Below are 19737 nucleotides of genomic sequence, written 5' to 3' on the forward strand. Positions count from 1 at the left end.
CACACTATGTGGCATCTTGGGTAAATGTCTTTTGTTCTAGCTTCAAGCCAATCAAAGCATTTTGAGTGGATGTGGTCAACAGAATTTGAAAGAGGCTCAGTGTGTGTGTGTGTACCCTTGACTTGACATCATATGGCAGTTAAAAATGAGCATATTCTTTGTTTGCAAGTCTTCCATGAGAAATACATTAGGCCATGGGATAATATTATTTTGCTTGGAAACAGACGAAGGTTGGTGATAGGAAAGGCATCCGGCTATAAAAAATTTGCTTCAGCACATTCCATCTGACCGATACAATTATGAAACATGGTCAGTAAATAACTGTGATTATATGAATGTAGAGTGTGTTGTATTTTTATTATTCCTGCCTTTGACCATCTTGTAACCAGGTGACAGAAATACGTAGTGGTTACATGATGGTTCAGTTGAGCCTAATCACCCCACCCATTCCTCCTCTAATCGTCTTACTGCTAACCTGCTCTACATAACAATACACCAATCTCTGCTGGAATATATTTTCTTTTCTTTAGGATGTTTAGGTTGTCATGACCAGATTCCATCTTAGAATCGCAACAGAAATGGTAATTCTGTAAAGTAGTAACCTAATAAATGGTAGCGTGTATCTATACATGTACATATGTACATGCATATGTGTATATGCACACATACATCACACACACATACACACACATACACACACACTCACACACGTATGTAGGTGCAGGAGAGGTTGTGTGGTAAGAAGCTTGCTTCCCACTCACATTGTTCTGGGTTCAATCCCACTGTGTAGCACCTCAGGCACTTGTCTGCTACTATAGCCTTGGGCTGACCAAATCCTTGTGAGTGGATTTGGTAGACGGAAACTGAAAGAAGCCCATCGTGTATATGTGTGTGTATGAGTGTGTCTGTGTTTGTCCCTCCATCGCTTGGTGTGTTTACATCTCCATAACTTAGCATTTCGACAAAAGAGACCAATAGAATAAGTACTAGGCTTACTAAGAATAAGTCCTGGGGACGATTTGCTTGACTAAAGGCAGTGCTCCAGCATGGCTGCAGTCAAATGGCTGAAACAAATAAAAGAATATACTTGACTCTGTCTTTATCTTTAATCTCCACCCCCCATTTTCTCTCTCCTACCCCCTGTGACGTCTTAGTAAGTGACAACAGTTCTCTGTATGTCTCCTCCTCTCACTTCTCCTCTCATCAATTTCTCTGCAAATTTCTTACAAAACTTATTCAATGGCTTCTTTTTCGATGATCAATAAACATCCAAGAATGTACTTTACCTTGTAACTGTTGGTTACATTTCTACTTCGCTTGAGCTGTTGGCACCGCTACCTCCACCACCAGCATCACTGCAACCACAACAAACCACCAGTATCAGCATCGTTGTCGTCATCACTACCACCACCACAGTCACCATCGTCACCACCAGTCACCTTCACCGTCATCATCATCATCATCATCACCATTGTTGTCGTCGTCGTCACTACCACCACCACCACCACCACCACCACCACCACCACCATCATCACTACCACCACTGCTGCCGCCGCCTCCGTCATCACCACCGCTACCACTATCACCCTCACCATCATCATCAGCATCACCACCAGCATCACTGTAACCACAACCAACCACCAGTATTATCATCATCATCATCGCTGTTGTCGTCATCATCATCACTACCTCTGCCACCACTGTCATCACCACCACTATCAACTTCACCATCATCTTCATCATCACCATCACCACCACCAGCAGCATCACTGCAACCACAACCAACAACCAAAATCATCATCATCATCATCATCATCACTACCACCACTACCATCATCCCCACCGCCATCATCACCACCGCCATCATCATCATCATCTACTTCTCAGTTATGTTGTACATATTTAGAAACATGTAGAAACTAAATGAATATATAAAACTAGTGCCGCCAATGTTTGAGCAGATACAATAATAAAATCTCCCTAATAGCCTTTTAGAATATATTTCTTTGCATTGTTAACCCTGTCTCTAATCCCAGCCATAATCTTTACCCTGACTTTCACCGTAATCCTAACCCTAATTCTAGTCTTCATTCTAATCCTGCCCCTAACTCACAACGTAACCTTAACAGTCTCTCTAATTCTGACCCTCACTCTTGTTGCAATCCTTTGCATCACTCTATGCTAGCTCTTGGACTAACTCACCCAAACTCTTATTCTGGCTCCAGCACTCAACCAGCTCTATTTTTCACTCTCACTCTAGCCTTCACTCTCACTCTAGCCTTCACTCTTACTTGAGCCCTCACCATCTCTCTAGCCCTTGCCCTCCCTCGAACCCTTGCCGTTGCTTGAGCCCTCCCCCTCCCACTAGCCTTTGCCCTCCCTCTAGCCTTTTCCCTCCCTTTAGCCCTTGCCCTTCCTCTTGCCCTCCCTGTAACCCTCACCCTCTCTCTCTAGCTCTCACCCTCACTCTCCCTCTAACCCTTGCTCTCCCTTGAGCCCTTTGCTCTCTAGCCCTTACCCTTCCCCAGCCCTTGCCTTCCCTCTCCCTCCAACCTTGCACTCCCTCCAGCCCTTATCTTCACTCTTAAATTAATCCTAACTCTAACTCACACCTTAGCTTTAAACCCTAGCTCTAATGCTCATCCTATCTCTAATCCTGACCCTAATCCCTTTTGTCTTTTATGTGACAACAATTATTCAGAAAAGGGAAGAAAAATTTATTACGTTTGTTCAAAAATCTTGTTTTTAATCTCATGAAACAAATATCTTCCTTTAAACTGCATGTAGACATGTGTGTTTGTGTGTGCTTGGTTATATGCATGTATATATGGGTGTATATGTAGATATGCATGTAAATATGTGTGTATACATGCATGCATATGTATTTGTGCATGTACATTTGTGTGAGTATGTATGTTTGTGTGTATGTTTATATGCACATACATATGTATGCATGTGTATTTATGTATGTGCTTGTACATGTGTGTATATATATATATATATATATATATATATATATATATATATTTGGGAGGAGTCTCTATCTGTTTGTACATGAGGATAAATATCTGAGCGTGTAGGCGTGCATTTACGTGTGTGCATGCGTGCGTGAGTGTATGTATTATGTGACCAGAACTGAAAAAGAAAAATTTGAGATCTCTTCACAAAAGATGTAATATATTTTGTTGTCTGAAGAGTAAATGCTTGATTTGTAGATGGACGTCAGTAAAGAGTTGGAGTCTGGTGGCGCAAGGCTGACTGTTCTGTATCTTGAAGATGATAAATAACCAGGAGGAGGAACGTTTATGATCCACAATGTGATTCATCTTAGAATTATCTGAATGCAATATAATATATATATATATATATATGGGCATAGGTGTGGCTGTGTGGCAAGATGTTGGCTTCCCAACCACATGATTCTGGGTTCAGTCCCAATGTGTAGTATCTTGGGCAAGTATCTTGTACCATAGCCTCAGGCCAACCAAAGCCTTGTGAGTCAATTTGGTAGACAGAAACTGAAAGAAACCCATCATATATATATATATATATATATATATATATATATAGGAAGGGCATCCAGCTGTAGAAACTCTGCCAAATCAGATTGGAGCCTGGTGTAGCCATCTGGTTCACCAGTCCTCAATCAAATCATCCAACTCATGCTAGCATGGAAAGCGGATGTTAAACGATGATGATGATGATGATGATGATGATGATATATATTGTTGCAATTCGACTATTGCTGGGGCTCATTTACAGCTGAGTGGACTGGATCAACATGAAATGAAGTGTCTTGCTCAAGATCACAATGCATTGCCTGATCTACAAACACACGCATGTGCACAAACATAAACACATGTATACACACACACACACACACACACACACACACACACACACACACACACAGAAGTATCCTTGACCCTTTTTACCATTCCCTCTTTCTTTCCCTACCTCCTCTGATGTCTTATAAAGTGACAACAGACCTAGATATATATATATATATATATATATATATATATATATATATATATATACGTCTCTTAATCCCCCCCCCCCTGCTCTTAGCAACTTTCTTACAAAACTTATTCAATGGCTTCTTTTTCGATGATCAATAAACATCCAAGAATGTACTTTACCTTGTAACTGTTGATTACATTTCTGCTTCAGTTGATCCGTTTGTATCACCATCACTATCATCACCATCACCACCACCACCACCACCTTCTTCATCCATTACTTCTCAGCCATGTTGTTATATATGTTTAGAAACATGAAATAAATAAATAAAAGTGTTGCTATCAATTTTTTTTTTCTATATTTTAGTCAGGAAGGAAAAGCAGTGCCCATGACCCTTTAAAAGGCCTCTGAGACAGGTGAGGTGAGAGGGTGGGGTGGGGGTAGAAAATTATCCTTGACCTGGAAACCTGGATTAACTGTTTGTGGCATAGCGAACCCCCACTAAGAGCACATGAGGGGCTAGGTGTTTGCTGTTAAACCAGACAATAGATAAAGGACAATAATACACCGTTTCCATTAGGCTTTTAATGAACTTCTCCATGGTTCTAATCCCTGCTTTAACCATTTGCCATTTAGAATATTCTGACAAATGCAATGCTTTATTTATTCACATTGTTTTGAATTAATCATGCATTATCTCATAGCTTCTTTATTTTGGTGGGATTTATTCTTGCAAGTTACCTGGTGATCCTACCAGAGTTGGTACCACATAAAAAGCATCCAGTCCACACTGTAAAATGGTTGGAATTTGGAAGGGCATCCAGCTGTAAAAACCATGCCAAAACTGACCTCACCTGTGCTGGTGCCTTGTAAAAAGCACTCAGTCCACTCTGTAGGGTGGTTGGTGTTAGGAAGGACATCTAGCTGCAAAAACCATGCCAAAATAGACACAGAAGTCTGATACAGTCTTCTACCTGGACAGTTTGACAGGAGTGCTCATCACAACCAAAGCCCTACCATCTTCCATTACACATCTTTAAGAACCTTGTCAGCAGCATTGGTAGAAGATGCTTCAGTATTTACTCAGATAAAGAAACATTTGGTTGCACTGCAAACCAAGAAGAAAGTTTTGTAAAAATAGTGAATTTGGAGATAAATTTACAATTACACCTCTTCTCATCCTGCTGAACTATCCCCAGTTTATGAAGTTAAAACTGTTGCCATAATATAATCTAGTTCAACCTTACATGTAGCTTTAGTGTAAAATCTAATATTGCTAAGAGCTTCCTAAGTGATCCAGAAATATTTCCCTGCAGGATATAAATATTTCAAACAATTCAACCAGCCAAACGTTAAGGTTAGCTACAGTTGCATGATTAATCTGAAAAATATCATTACAAGTAACAGGCAATTCAAGTTAGCAGATAAGTGTCCAAATCCACTTAATAAGCCCACTGACCAGAAACTAATTCTGTGAACAATTAACAGAATAATCTTACCAATCTTGCTAACGAAGGAGATAACTGCCACTGCCAAAATCAAGAGCAATTTGTGCAAAAGCTGAATCATGGATCCATTTAGCTGCAGTGTCACCATTGCGCCAACACCACTACCATTACTATAACCAATTCTGTAACTACCATTCTCGCCACACCATTATTATCATTGTATCATAACTACAACCACTACCACTGCCATAATCACCACTACCACCACTACAACCTCCACCAGAACCAACATCACAACTGCTGCCACAACCTCCACATTAACTACAACCACCGATACAAACTCCAACATATTATCACAACCACTGTAACCACCAATATCACCACCATCACATCAACCACCACTACCACCAACATAACCAGTTCTACTACCATTATGGCCAATTCCTCTTATCACCTCACTGCTACTACCACCATAAACACTACTGATACAACTGCCTCTACAAACATTACCACTACTGCCTACACCACCACCACTACTGCTAATTCCTCAACAATAATAACAAAAACAAAAACCATATCAAAATATCTTTGTTTCTAATGTAACACTTGCTAATCACATCAACATTTTTTGACATATTGATTGGATATTGAACATGAGAGTAATTGATTGGATATTGAACATGAGAGTAATTGATTGGATATCGAAAGAGTATGTGTATATGCATGTGTGTGTGTGGTGGTGGGTGACTGTGTGTGTGTGTGTGTAAATGTGTGCATGTGTGGCTGTGTGTGAGAGTCAGAGAGAGAGAGAGATCGCTAAATGCTTACAGTGGTTATGATAATATGATTGAGAAAAAATCAAGCATAATTTAATGGAGAATAGAGAGAGAGAGAGACAGACAGACAGACAAGAACAAAATATGTTAGCAGGGCTAAACAGGGGAGAGATTAAATATTTATTGATTAATTCAGTGACCGATAGGATTGTATTGATGAGAATTGATCAAGCTTCATAGTTTTCTATTGGGATAAACTCAAGTCTATCTCGTTATCAGCATCGTTCTGCATGGAATTGTTAATTGATGGTTTAATAAGCTACTCGTTGATGTATGATGCTAAAAAGGACAAAGGTCATCGTTTCGATTCCTGCTCCATATCAACCGAACTGGTTGTCTGCTATGAAGAGAGTGGCACTTGAATGGTTTTGTTTTCTTTGCTTTTCAGTTTTAGAAAGTGCCACCTTGTGTATGTGTGTGTGTACACACAAAGATATATATATATATATATACACACACACAAATATATATTTCTTCATTATTATTATTAGCGCTTTCATTCGTCTCTAGAACTTGTCAAATACAAATTGTCAAATTGTATTTGATAAGTTCTAGAGAGGAACGAAAGTGCTAATAATAATGAAGAAATAAAAGTTTTTTTTCCAAAATTCTGACGATTTTTTTCTCAATATATATATATATATATATATATATATATATATATATATATATATATATATATATATATATATATATATAGATAGATAGATAGATAGAGGGAGAGAGAGAGATCATCATTCAATGTATATGTCCCTTATTGCAATGGATTGGATAATTGACAGGGTCTGATGAACCCAAGGGTTGCATTGTGCTTCAGTGTCTCTTTTGTCATGGTCTCTATGGCTGGGTGCCCTTCCTAATGCCAATCACTTTACAGAGTGTCCTAGGTGCTTTTTTTCTTCTTCTTTGTGCTACTTGTACTAATAAGGTCACCATGCAAGCTGGAAAGTCTGCAGACCTCAAGGAGGTGGGTGGGGACAGCTCTACTTGTTGAATGTTGAAGTGCAAGAGAAAGGTTGGATCTTATTATACGTATACATACATGACGGTCATCCACACACTACCTGTCTACAAAATCCACTCACAAAGCATTGGTTGGGCTAAGGCTATAATAGAAGAGACATGTTCAAAAGTGCTGCACTGTGGGACTGAACCTGGAACCGTTTCACCACAGACTTCTTAGCCACACAGCCATGCCTTCTCCTATGGCCATTGATCATTTTGGAGCTATAATAAAAGACAATTTGCTCAAGGTGCCATGCAGTGAGACTGAACCCGAAACCACATGGTTGTGAAGCAGATATATAACCTCCTTTTCCATTCTGTATTCTTTGCAAGGGAGAGAAGCCTTACTGGACATCTTCATCACTCTTCTCTCTTTCCATCATTAAATAATTACAAACACAACGCTTCAGTTTCTGTATTTTTTTACTTTTATTATTCAGTTTTTTTAATTCAACATTTATCCTCTCAATGATAATGAAAAACCAGTCTGTTCATTGAAGAGATTTCATTTCCTCATCTGTGTGACGTCTTCTATAGAATTAAACACATAAAAATACTTGAAAGAGTTTATCCAAATGGATGAGGATACTTGGAAAGATTAATGGATTCCTTTTCTTCTTTCTTTCTATTTTGATATTTGAATAAAAAAAACAAGAATTTGAAAACAATTCATAGAATATTTCACTTTTATCTTTTATTCTTGTTTCAGTCTTTGGACTGTGGCCATGCTGGGGCACTTCCTTGAAGGGTTTTAGTACTTGCTTTTTTTCCTCTTTTTTTTTTTCAAGCCTGGTACTTACTCTATATTGGTCTCTTTTGTTGAATTTGCATGTGTTTGTGTCTCCTTGTCTTGACATCATGTGATAGTTGTAAATGAGTTCCACTGTCATACAAGCAGTGTCATTCGTTTCCAATATGCTGCAAGAACATGTCAGGCTATGGAAAAATATTATCATGCCTGCAAACAGGAAGGGCATCTAGCCGTAGAAAAATCTGCTTCAGTAAATTCCATCCACCCCATGAAAGAAGGGAAAAGTGGATGTTAAACGATGATTAGGATGATGACAATGATATATATACATACATATATGCTTGTGTGTGTATGTTTGTGTCTCCTTGTGATGGTTGCGAATTGAATGTCCAATATTCTATAATCTGCAAAAATTACTTTATTCAGCAAAACCATCTTACATGAGGAGCATCTTTCTTTCTTTCTTTCTTTCTTGGAATTTCATTTGAAGGGATTCGGGCATGTGCCTGCGCATTGAAATTAGTTACATTTCCTTGATGTCTCTGGATCAAAATAAATTGACTAGAACCCCAGGGTACTTTCAGTCAACGTGAGAAAGATTTGAACTCATAATGTGTGAGGAACTTAAACAATAATGGATAACTTAATTGATCTTGGTCAGAAATTTTATCAAAATATCAGGTCAAGAACTGGATCAATTGAAATTGGAGGAAATATCAAGTGCAGATTTTATTATTATTATTATCATTATTATTAATATTATTATTATTAGTGGTGGTGGTGGTAGTATTAACATCGTTATTATTATTATTATTATTATTATTATTATTATTATTATTATTATTATTATTAGTAGTAGTAGTAGTAGTAGTAGTAGTAGTAGTAGTAGTAGTATCAGCAGCAGTTGTATCATTATTATTATTATTATTATCATTATTGTTGTTGTTATTATTAATATAATTAGTATTATTATTATTATTATTATTATTATTTGATAGACATGTGTTTTGGAAGAGACAAGATACAGTTGATGTAAAGGAGGAGAGAAAGGGAGAGAGAGGAAGAAAGAATAAGGGTAGAAGGAAGGAGAAGGGGGTGGAGAGAAGAAAATAAAAGAGAGAGAGCCTGGAACAAAGATACGAAGAAGAGAAGAGGAGGTTGTAGTTGAATGGGGAAGGAAGAAAGATGGTGCTGGGGGGTTTCGAGTGAAAGAAAGTAGGGGAGCTTGTAAAAGTGGAGAGGAGATAGATGTTGTAAAATGCCTACCTTCTCAAACTAAATTTATTCATTAATTTTAGTAAATGAGTAATTAACTATGAATTAGATTTTTTTCTTGACATTTTTAATTTAAATTTATTTTGATAAAAATTTATTTAATATTTCATTTAATACACTTTATATATTTTACAAATATTTATCTCTCTTGCTCTCTCCCTCCCAGGCTATTTTATTTGATTATAGTTCATTAAAGTTCAGTTTTAACTAACGACCATTTAATTAACCACTTACAAATGATGACATTATCCAACTGTTTTCTTTCTGTAGTGATTTTTTCTTTTTCTTTCCTCCTTCACCATTTAAAGAAAGTTAGCGAAGATTAATTGCTCGCTGTTAAAAGGTTATCAGATGAAAGACTCAGCAGAAATTACTGGGAGCAATTTTCTTCAGGAAAATAGAGACAGGTTTTTGGAGAATAAGGAAGAAAAAAAGAAAAAAAGAAAAAAAAGACACCCATTTTAGAATTAGGAACAAACAGACCCAGATTTTAGAACCAGGAAGAAAGACATACATTTTTCAAATTAAAAATAGACACAAATTTTAGAATTAAGGGAATGGAAAAATTAGTTACTCTTAACAGCTAGTTTGGTGATGGTGGTGGTGGTGGTGGTGGTGGTGGTGGTGACGGTGACAGTGGTGTTTGAAAGAGTGGGGAGGGTGGTGGGAGTGATGGTAGTCATCATCACTTCCAATATCACCCTCACTACCCCTATTATCACCACTACCACTCTTGTAATGACATCACTGCTACTACCCAGTCACCACGAACCATCACCACCACCACCACCATCATCATCATCATCATCATCATAATTATCATCAAGTACTCCCTGCTCCCAAAATTCCGTTTATAAAAAACTGAATTCAGATGAAAGTTTGAAGTGAATTGAGCTGTATTCTGGTCCAGATATATGATACCTGTTTTTGCAAATATGATAGACAATCTCCACATGGAGAAATTTAACCATTGAAATATAAGATCTGGAAATAAAGATAACCAGAATGTGGAGACTGAAAAGAGAAATAATCAGAAGATGAAGATGTGTTTCAGATTTTTTTTTTTTTTTTATATTCGCTGTGTGCTTTTTTATATATGGCTGTGTGGTTAAGAAGCTCACTTTGTAACCACACAGTTTAGAGTTCAGTCCCACTGTGTGGCACCTTGGGCAAGTGTCTTCCACTATAGCCCTGGGCCAACTAATGACTTGTGAGTGAATTTGGTACATGGGAACTGTATTGAAGCCCATCATGTGTGTGTACGTACGTATGTGTGTGTGTGTGTATATATATATATATATATATATATATATATATATAGCATGTGTATATATTTGTGTATATATATATATATGTATGTATGTATGTATGTGTATGTTTGTATGTGTATGTATGTATGCATATGTCCTATTTATAGGACACCGAGTATTTCCATTTCTACTTGAAGTAAAGGAGTTTTAATAACTATCTTTTTTTCATTTTAACCTATTTTCAATCATCTGTAAATGTGATGTGAGCTTATGTGGAGAGCCTATCTCTCTCTCTCTCTCTCTCTCTCTCTCTCTCTCTCTCTCTCATACTCTCACTGCCTCTTAATTTCTCTCTCTTCCTCTCATTACCTCTCTATTCCTCAGCCATCATGAAAAAAAAAACATTAGACACACACATACACACATATATATTCAAATTTCAGTCAGGGTGGTCACAACTGGAACACTTTGGATCATAGCTTTACCAGACCTAGGTTGAACTTGGACAAAACAACCACCACCACCACAACAACAACAATGACAGATACCATAAGACATTCTTATCTGTCTAAGCCTACCATTTCTGCTATAATCTTCCAAATTTGTCTTAATTTCACACACTAATTCTTTCTTTGGTTGTGAGACAATGTCGGAAGAAACTGGAGGTGGTGGGCAAGGCAGGGAGGGAGGATGAAGGTCAAGAAGAAAGGAAGCTGGGTTGGCTTTCTGTTACTTTAATGATGTAATCGAAATGACTTTGATCTCTTTCTGAAAAGTAAATGTGTTGCAACAGCACGTGGAGGATGCAACATGCGAAATTAAATTACGAACTGTGTACTTTGAAGTGGAGTGACTGAAAGGATGCGAGGAGGACAGGTGAGGTGAATGCCGAAGCAGGGTGGGGGTCGGGAGTTTGAGGATGATGGGGAAGTTACCAGGACACATTTACAGGACATGTATAGGTTTTAATTAATCATTCTTAACCTTAATACAGGACTGATTGCCATAAATAGCTCCTAGTTATTATTAATTTTACAGTATTAAACATAACTTTAGTCTCTTAATCTCCTCCTCTCTCGGTCTATCTGTCTCCCTGCCTTTCTCTCTCTTTCCCTCAGTCTATCTATCTATCTATCTATCTATCTATCTATCTATTTGTCTATCTATCTATCTATCTATCTATATCTATCTATCTATCTGTCTATCTATCTATCTATCTATCTATCTATCTATCTATCTATCTATCTATCTATCTATCTATCTATCTATCTATCTATCTATCTACCTACCTCATTTCTGTCAGTGAACTGAAACCATGCTGGAGTACCATCTTGAAAGGTTCTTGAGCAAATCTTGGGCCAAACAACAACAATGATAGGCACTATAAGACATTCTTACCTGTCCAAGCCTACCGTTTCTTCTATAATATTCTAAATTTGTCTTAATTTTACACACTAATTCTTTCTTTGGTTGTGAGACAATGTCGGAAGGAACTGGAGGTGGAGGGCAGACACAGGAGGGAGGATGGAGGTCAAGAAGTACTTATTTTTCTTTTAGAGTTTAGTTCTTATCCTAGTGGTGTCTATTGTAATCGACTAGCCTCCTTCCCTGAAATTGCTTACCTTGTGCCAAAATTTGAAACCATTATTATCAATATTATTATCAATATTATTATTATTTCACTTTTAATCTGCATCTTTGTTACAGTCACTTGCCGAGACACACCAAGCATCCTGGGGCGAGTGAAGGATAAGAGATGTTAGAATATGACTGAAAGCTTGTGGAGGGGAGGTAGTGATATATCTTCATGTAATACAACACAGACATTTAAATTGATAGGGTTTTTCCAAGGATGTGGGCAGTACTTGTCAGCACAATCTTTTGAATTTCTCTGAGACATGGTTCTCCTGGGATCTTATCTAGTTGTTTCTGACATCCCTTTTTTTTTTATCATACCTTATTATTATTATTATTATTATTATTATTATTATTATTATTATTATTATTATTATTATTATTATCATCATCATCATCATCATCAAATTCTGCCAAGGTCAACTTTGCTTTTCATCCTTTTGATGGGGTGTGGTGTCAATAAAATAAATACTGGTTAAGTACTGGCTTCTATAGAATCAACATGTCCAACTCCCATCAGAATTACTGGCCTTGTGCCAAAATTAGAGCTATTACTATTATTATTATTATTATTAACTTCAATATTGTAGATTGATAATCTATTCTGGACAGTTCTTTGTATTTCAGTTGAACCCTGCAGCAACATAGAGACACGATTGTTGTTGTAGTTATCGTCGTTGGTTATTTGCTTTAGTTAATTACTAATGAGGAAGTTTATTCAAATAACATTGTTTCGTTCCAGCATGTTAAATTGTCTTCCGATGCTAATAATAACGAGCTGTATAAATTAGTGATTAGATACTTTTAGTCGAACATTTCCCTGAGGAATATGTTAGAGATGAAACAAACATGTTCCATTACCTCACATTCCTGTCTACCATCGAAGCAAGAATGGTAAAAGTTCCATAGACATGGCTGCAGTGTAATTGTTGTTGTTGTTGTTGTTGTTGTAATCTGGTGGATTGTAATGTTTACATATTTGGATAATGGCTTTCTGATAGCCAATTGTTTTGTTTATTCTTTTTATTTTTTTATTTTATTTTATTTTATTTTATTTTATTTTAGGCATGTCTGTGTGGCTAAGAAGCTTGCTTTGCAGCCATGTGGTTCCGGGTTCAGTCCCAGTATATGGAACCTTGGTCAAGTCTCTGCTATAGCCCTGTGAGTGAATTTGGGAGACAGAAACTATGGAAACCTGTCACACACACACACACACACACACACACACACACACACACACACACGCATGCACACACGTGTGTTTGTGTTTAACCCTACTACCACCACCATCATGTGGAGTGTGTGTGTTTGTGTGTGTGTTATAAAGTAATTGTTATCAATAACCTATTCTTGCGGCCATTGGGCCTCACAACCTCTGCCTTCCTCTGCTCTGTTCAGATTTTAAAAATAATAACTGAGAAAATTTATGAGCTGCTTGTTGACCCCATCACCCCAGACAAATTTATGTTCCCTTTGTTTTACACACACACACACACACACACACACACACACACATGCTCGTAGTATTTTTGTACACAGAAAGACCTGTAAGGATTAAAACAAACAACATTGATGTGGAGTTTTGAAGGAGATTTATTTCCCCTGTCATTTGATGTCATACCTCCACCTACCCCCACCCACCCCCACACAAATGCTCTCTCTAAATCACAGGCTGGTAGTAGATCGGTTGGTCTGTTGGTCAGTGGGGTCGCTGGTTTGTTGGTTGATCCATCAGTCAGTTCTAGGGTGGGCGGTGTTGGTTGGTTGGTTGGTTGGTTGGTTGGTTGGTTGGTAGGTCCGGGGGGGGGTCACTCTCGGTTGGTTGTATATGATTTATTTATTGCTATAAATGGTTCCTTACATGGAGAGTTATGTAAAAAAAAAGAACAAAGAAAACTAAAAACAAAGCAAAGAAGAAATTTATTATGATACACACCCTCACACATTTATACATACACACACATATATACGTATATACATATATACATATGTACAAATATACATACATATATGGTCCAAAGTTACAGATATATGTATATATAGGCGCAGGAGTGGCTGTGTGGTAACTTGCATACCAACTACTTGGTTCAGTGCCACTGGGTGGCACCTTGGGCAAGTATCTCCTACTATAGCTTCGGGCTGACCAAAGCCTTGTGAGTGGATTTGGTAGATGGAAACTGAAAGAAGCCCGTCATATATATATGTGTGAGTGTGTGTGTGTGTTTGTCTCCCATCCCAACATCATTTGACAACCGATGCTGGTGTGTTTACATCCGCGTAACCTAGCAGTTCGGCAGAAGAAAACCAATAGAATAAGTACTAGGCTTACAAAGAATAAATCCTGGTGTCGATTTGCTCAACAAAAGGCGATGCTCTAGCATGGCCGCAGTCAAATGACTGAAACAAGTAAAAGAGTAAAAGTATATATATATATATATATATATATATATATATATATATATATATAGAGAGAGAGAGAGAGAGAGAGAGAGAGAGAGAGAGAGAGAGAGAGATACACACACACACACACACACACACACACACACACATATTCGTTATAACAATACTATAGTTTGTTTAGTTAGTGAGATATTGCTGGTATTAAGTGTATTGATTTTTGTCTATATTTAGATATTTCTTTCATTCTTTTTAGAGGTATGTTGTTGTTGTTGTTGTTAGCCTGCATTGGTGTATTGTTATCAAAAGATTGAATGATTTATTTAAAAAAATGAAAAAACAAAAAAACTTGGTTCTTTTTTCATATTATGTCTTTTCATATTTGTTTTTGTTGAAATGTATTTGATAACAATATCTGGTCTTCTCTTAGTAATTTCTAGAATAGCAGAAATGATAGAGTGCCTGGGCAAATTCCTTTAAGGCATTTTGCTACATTCTTTGCACACATGGCTGTACAAGGTCTGAAATTTTGGAGGAAGAGGCCTGTCAATTACATCAGCCCCAGTGTTTTACTGCTACTTAATTTATTGACCCCAAAAGGATTAAAGCTAAAGTCAACCTTGGTGGAATCTGAACTCAGAACATAGTGATAGGTGAAATACCGCTAAGCATTTCGTGCAAAGTGCTAACAATTCTGACGGCTCACCACCTTCAAAATACAAAGACCTGGAAATAGAGGTAACTCGAATGTGGAGTCTAAAAACAAACAATTCCTATCATAGTAGGTGCCTTAGGTATAATAAAAAAATATTCAGACAAATACATAACAAAAACACCAGGACTTACAAATATATATAACATACAGAAAATTGCACTACTGGGGCACTGCACACATCCTACGCAAAACACTTTCAATACAGTAACCATAAGAGCATCACAGCAAACCACAGCACATACCCAAGGAACACAGAGCTGCGCTCGGTAGTGAAGTGAAAGCACGTTATAAAAATAAAACTACTGAACAATAATAATAATAATAATAATAATAATAATAATAATAATAATAATAGTGTTAGTAATAGTAATGATGATGGTGATGATACTAATTGATAATCTTCTATTTTGTTGTAGTGATGAATCCATGGATGTTTAGAAAATGCCTAGAACAACCAGATGACATTGCTTTTACAGTAGATACAGGTCAGTCGCTTTTCTCTTATTTTTCTTTTTTATTTTCGTTCCATGTCTTATTTATTTCTTCATACACAGACTGATTAGATCACCATCACTTTCGTTTTTTGCCTTCGTCATTACTACTCTCCGTCTCCTCCTCCTCCTCCTCCTCCTCCTCGTTCACCTCATCTCCATCAGTACCACCACTACCATCATCAGCAGCATTGTCACCATCATCACTACCACCACCACCACCACCACCACCATCATCATTGTTGTTTTCATCATTGTCATCTTCATTATCATCACCATCATTTTTGCAATATATATATATATATATATATCTCGGAGTGGTTGGCGTTAGGAAGGGCATCCAGCTGTAGAAACCCTGCCAAATCAAATTGGAGCCTGGTGTAGCCATCTGGTTTCACCAGTCCTCAGTCAAATCGTCCAACCCATGCTAGCATGGAAAGCGGACGTTAAACGATGATGATATATATATATATATATATATATATACATATATATATAAAGTAAAGACCCCTTTTGGTCATGAATGACCATGGGATTACATCTAGAAAGTTCCCCCTTCTAGGCACCAGTCTAGGCAAGGTTGTTTGTGAAAGACCAGCTAAGACTTGAAACTGAATGCCTTTTATGCCTTTTATGCCTTTTATGCCTTTTATGCCTTTTATGCCTTTACTTGTTTCTGTCATTTGACTGTGGCCATGCTGGAGCACTGCCTTAAAGGGTTTTAGTCGGCCATGCTGGAGCATTGCCTTAAAGGGTTTTAGTCGGCCATGCTGGAGCATTGCCTTAAAGGGTTTTAGTCGAACAAATTGACCTCAGGACTTATTTCTTAAGACTAGTTTTGATTCTTTCAGTCACTTTCTCTGAACTTCTAAGTTACGGCAACATAAGCACACCAACACCAGTTGTCAAGCAGTGATGGGTGAGGACACACACACACACACACACACACACACACACACACACCCACATATATACGATGGGCTTCTTTCAGTTTCCATCTACCAAATCCATTCACAAAGGTGCCACGCAGTGGGACTGAACCCAGAACCATGTGGTTGGCAAGAAAGCTTCTTACCGCACTGTCATGCCTGCGCCTATTATGTACATGTTTGTTATGTGTGCGTGTGTGTGTGCGTTTATATATGTGCATCTGCATAACATGAACAGATGGTAGATATATTTCAAAATCAATGTATATGAAAATAAAAAAAAACAAACAGAATTACTTATGGCTTATTTTTAAAATGTTAAGTTTGTTTGAAGGACTCATCTTGTGATCCATGTCAACTTTATTGATGTGAGTTCTTCAGCTGACCTCCCTCCTCACTTCCTCTTCGTTGCCCCTTCCTCCTCATCTCCTCCTCCTCGCCTCGTCCCCCATTCATCATCATCATCGTCACCATCATCATTTTTACATCCACTTTCCACGCTTGTATGGGTCAGACAATTTGTTGAGGGAGATTTAGGTACAGACGTATTCCCTTCACACACACACATACACAAACTACAGTCTTCTTTCTGTATTATTGACCAAATTCACTCACTCACAAAGCTTTGGTTGGCCCAAAGTTCTTGTAAAAAAAACCCTTGCCCAAGACGTCTTGCAGTGGGACTGAACCCGAATCCATGAGGTTGGGAGGTGAACTTCTTAGCCACACAGCCATGCTGGTGTGTAGCTGAAGTTATTGTTGACAATTACTTTCTGACAGAAGTTGTTGTTGCAGCTGTTGAATAATTATGAAGCAATTTTACAAACAGATGGTGTTTACATGCGTCCAAATCAATATTATAAAAAGAAAAATCGAACAGGATTTATTAAAATATATAGAACTTATTAAATAATTAATCATTAATTAATATTTATTTTGGCTCTTTCATCTTTAGTGATGTTTCCTTTGCATTCTCAGTTCAAATCCTGCCCAAGAGTTTACTTAGCATTTTATCCACCTGGCAACCTCTAGCATGTAGTCCAAGGAAAAGGCAAAGGCCGGCACAACTTGGCACCAGCGACATTGTTGCAAACTCATTTCTATTTCTACAGTTGAGTAAACTGAAACAACATGAAATAAAGTGTCTTGCTCAAGAGCACAACACGCACAGCCTGGTCCAGGCATCAAACTCACAACCTCATGATTGTAAGTCTGATGCTCTAACCACTGAGCCATGTGCCTTCACATACAGATATTTGTGTGTGTGTTTAAACACCAAAACTTTTTTTTTATTGTATATTATATAATATTAGCGTCCATCTTAAGTAAAAAAAAAATTGCTTTTATTGTTATGTTAGTTTTTCTTTCTCTCTCTCTTTTCTTCTTCTCTTTCTTATTTCATATAATACAGGTATTTTATCTAAACATATTTGCTTTTCAACACAATTGGTTCTATGTTAGATAGATAACATAAAACATTTGAGACGGTGTTGTATGTGTGTGTGTGTGGAACTATACTCCTGAGTGTGTATGTGCTCGCATAGCTGTCTGTCTGTGTGCGTCTGAATTTGTATTGGTATGCATGTGTTTGTGTGCGTGTGTGTGTGTAGTTGTATTGGTGTGTTTGTGTGTCTGTATTTGTATTTTGTTTGAATTAGTTTGTGTGTATGTGTTTTGTGCCTGTATATATGTGTGTGTGTGTGTCTGTATATATGTGTGTGTGTGTCTGTCTGTTTGAGGTTATACTGGTGTATGTGTGTGTGTGTCTGTCTGTTTGAGGTTATACTGGCGTATGTGTGTGTGTGTCTGTCTGTTTGAGGTTATACTGGTGTATGTGTGTGCTTGTATAAGTGTTTGTGCATGTTTGTGTTGGTGTATGTCTGTATGTGGGTCTTACCTGAATCTGTGTATGTGATTGTGTGTGTGTGTAGCCTGTATTTCTGAGTATAGGCATGCTTGTAATCTGTGTCTGTCGGCCTGAGTTTGTATTGGTGTGTTTATGTGGGTGTTTGTGTATTGTGATAGACTTTGTATGTGTGTGTGTGTGTGTGTGTGTGTGTATCTATTGTGGTTTATATGTATATGCCCCTGTCTGATTTTGTATCGGTGTATTTGTGTATGTGCATGTGTGTCTATTTGTATTATGTCTGCATTTGTGTGTGTGTATTGTGTCTGTGGGTCTCTTTTGTATTAATTGATATACAAAATCTTGACTTTGTATTCAATTTCATGTCGTTCTTTTTTTCTTGACTAAGAAATTTCAAGTTCGTTTACATAAAGATTATCATTAAGTGATTGATATGACTAATGGACCATTGAGGTTTTAAATGTTTGATTGGTCATTCAGATAATGAATGGCTGGACCACTGAAATGGCAATGGACTGATAACAGGTCATTGATGTAATGACCAGTATGGCTGATTGCTTGTTTAAGCAGTGATTGATATGACTAATGGATGATAGGTCATTGAGCAGTGAGTGGCCAGACCACTGAAGTGACAATGGACTGCTAACAGGTCCTTGTGGTAATGACTGATATGGATAATGAGTCATTTAGGCAGTGATTGATGTGATTAATGGTTCGATTAGGTGATTGATGAACTGTTGCATTTGTGACTATGTCATTGAGGTAATGAGTGACTGGGTCACTAAGGTAGTTTAAAGACTGATAGGGGTCATTGAACCAGTGATTGATGTGACATGTGACTAAATGTATGTATTCACACAAATACATGTATAACCTTGACCTACCTTTTATACATACATAGATACACACATGCATGTGCACGCACACACACACACTCACACACACACACTCACACACACACACTCACACACACACACTCACACACACGCATCCATATAAAAAGTGATGAAACATGAAGCATCAAAAAATATATTATATATAGAGTAATTAAGAACCTAATTGTTAATAGGTCATTGAACTCCAATGTGTTATAAATTTGCAGTATTATGTAGTTATAGTATTAATTATGCTAATTTCTAATGAAACAGCTGTTGAAAGTAGTTAAATTATGAAAT

At 37.4% G+C, this 19737-nt stretch overlaps 1 protein-coding gene across 10 annotated transcripts in view; it reads left to right on the top strand.

The window, feature by feature from the left end:
* Nucleotides 1–19737, top strand: part of LOC106882890 (G protein-activated inward rectifier potassium channel 3) — a 216195-nt gene that overhangs the window by 115083 nt on the left and 81375 nt on the right. For all 10 annotated transcript variants that reach the window (XM_089339115.1, XM_089339114.1, XM_089339116.1 and 7 more), the window contains one exon: nt 15692–15760. The gene's annotated coding sequence lies outside the window, so the exon portion shown is untranslated. The remainder of the gene's footprint in view (nt 1–15691; nt 15761–19737) is intronic.

This window comes from Octopus bimaculoides, chromosome 21 (assembly GCF_046866305.1).
Source record: "Octopus bimaculoides isolate indiv1 chromosome 21, ASM4686630v1, whole genome shotgun sequence".
Taxonomy (NCBI): domain Eukaryota; kingdom Metazoa; phylum Mollusca; class Cephalopoda; order Octopoda; family Octopodidae; genus Octopus; species Octopus bimaculoides.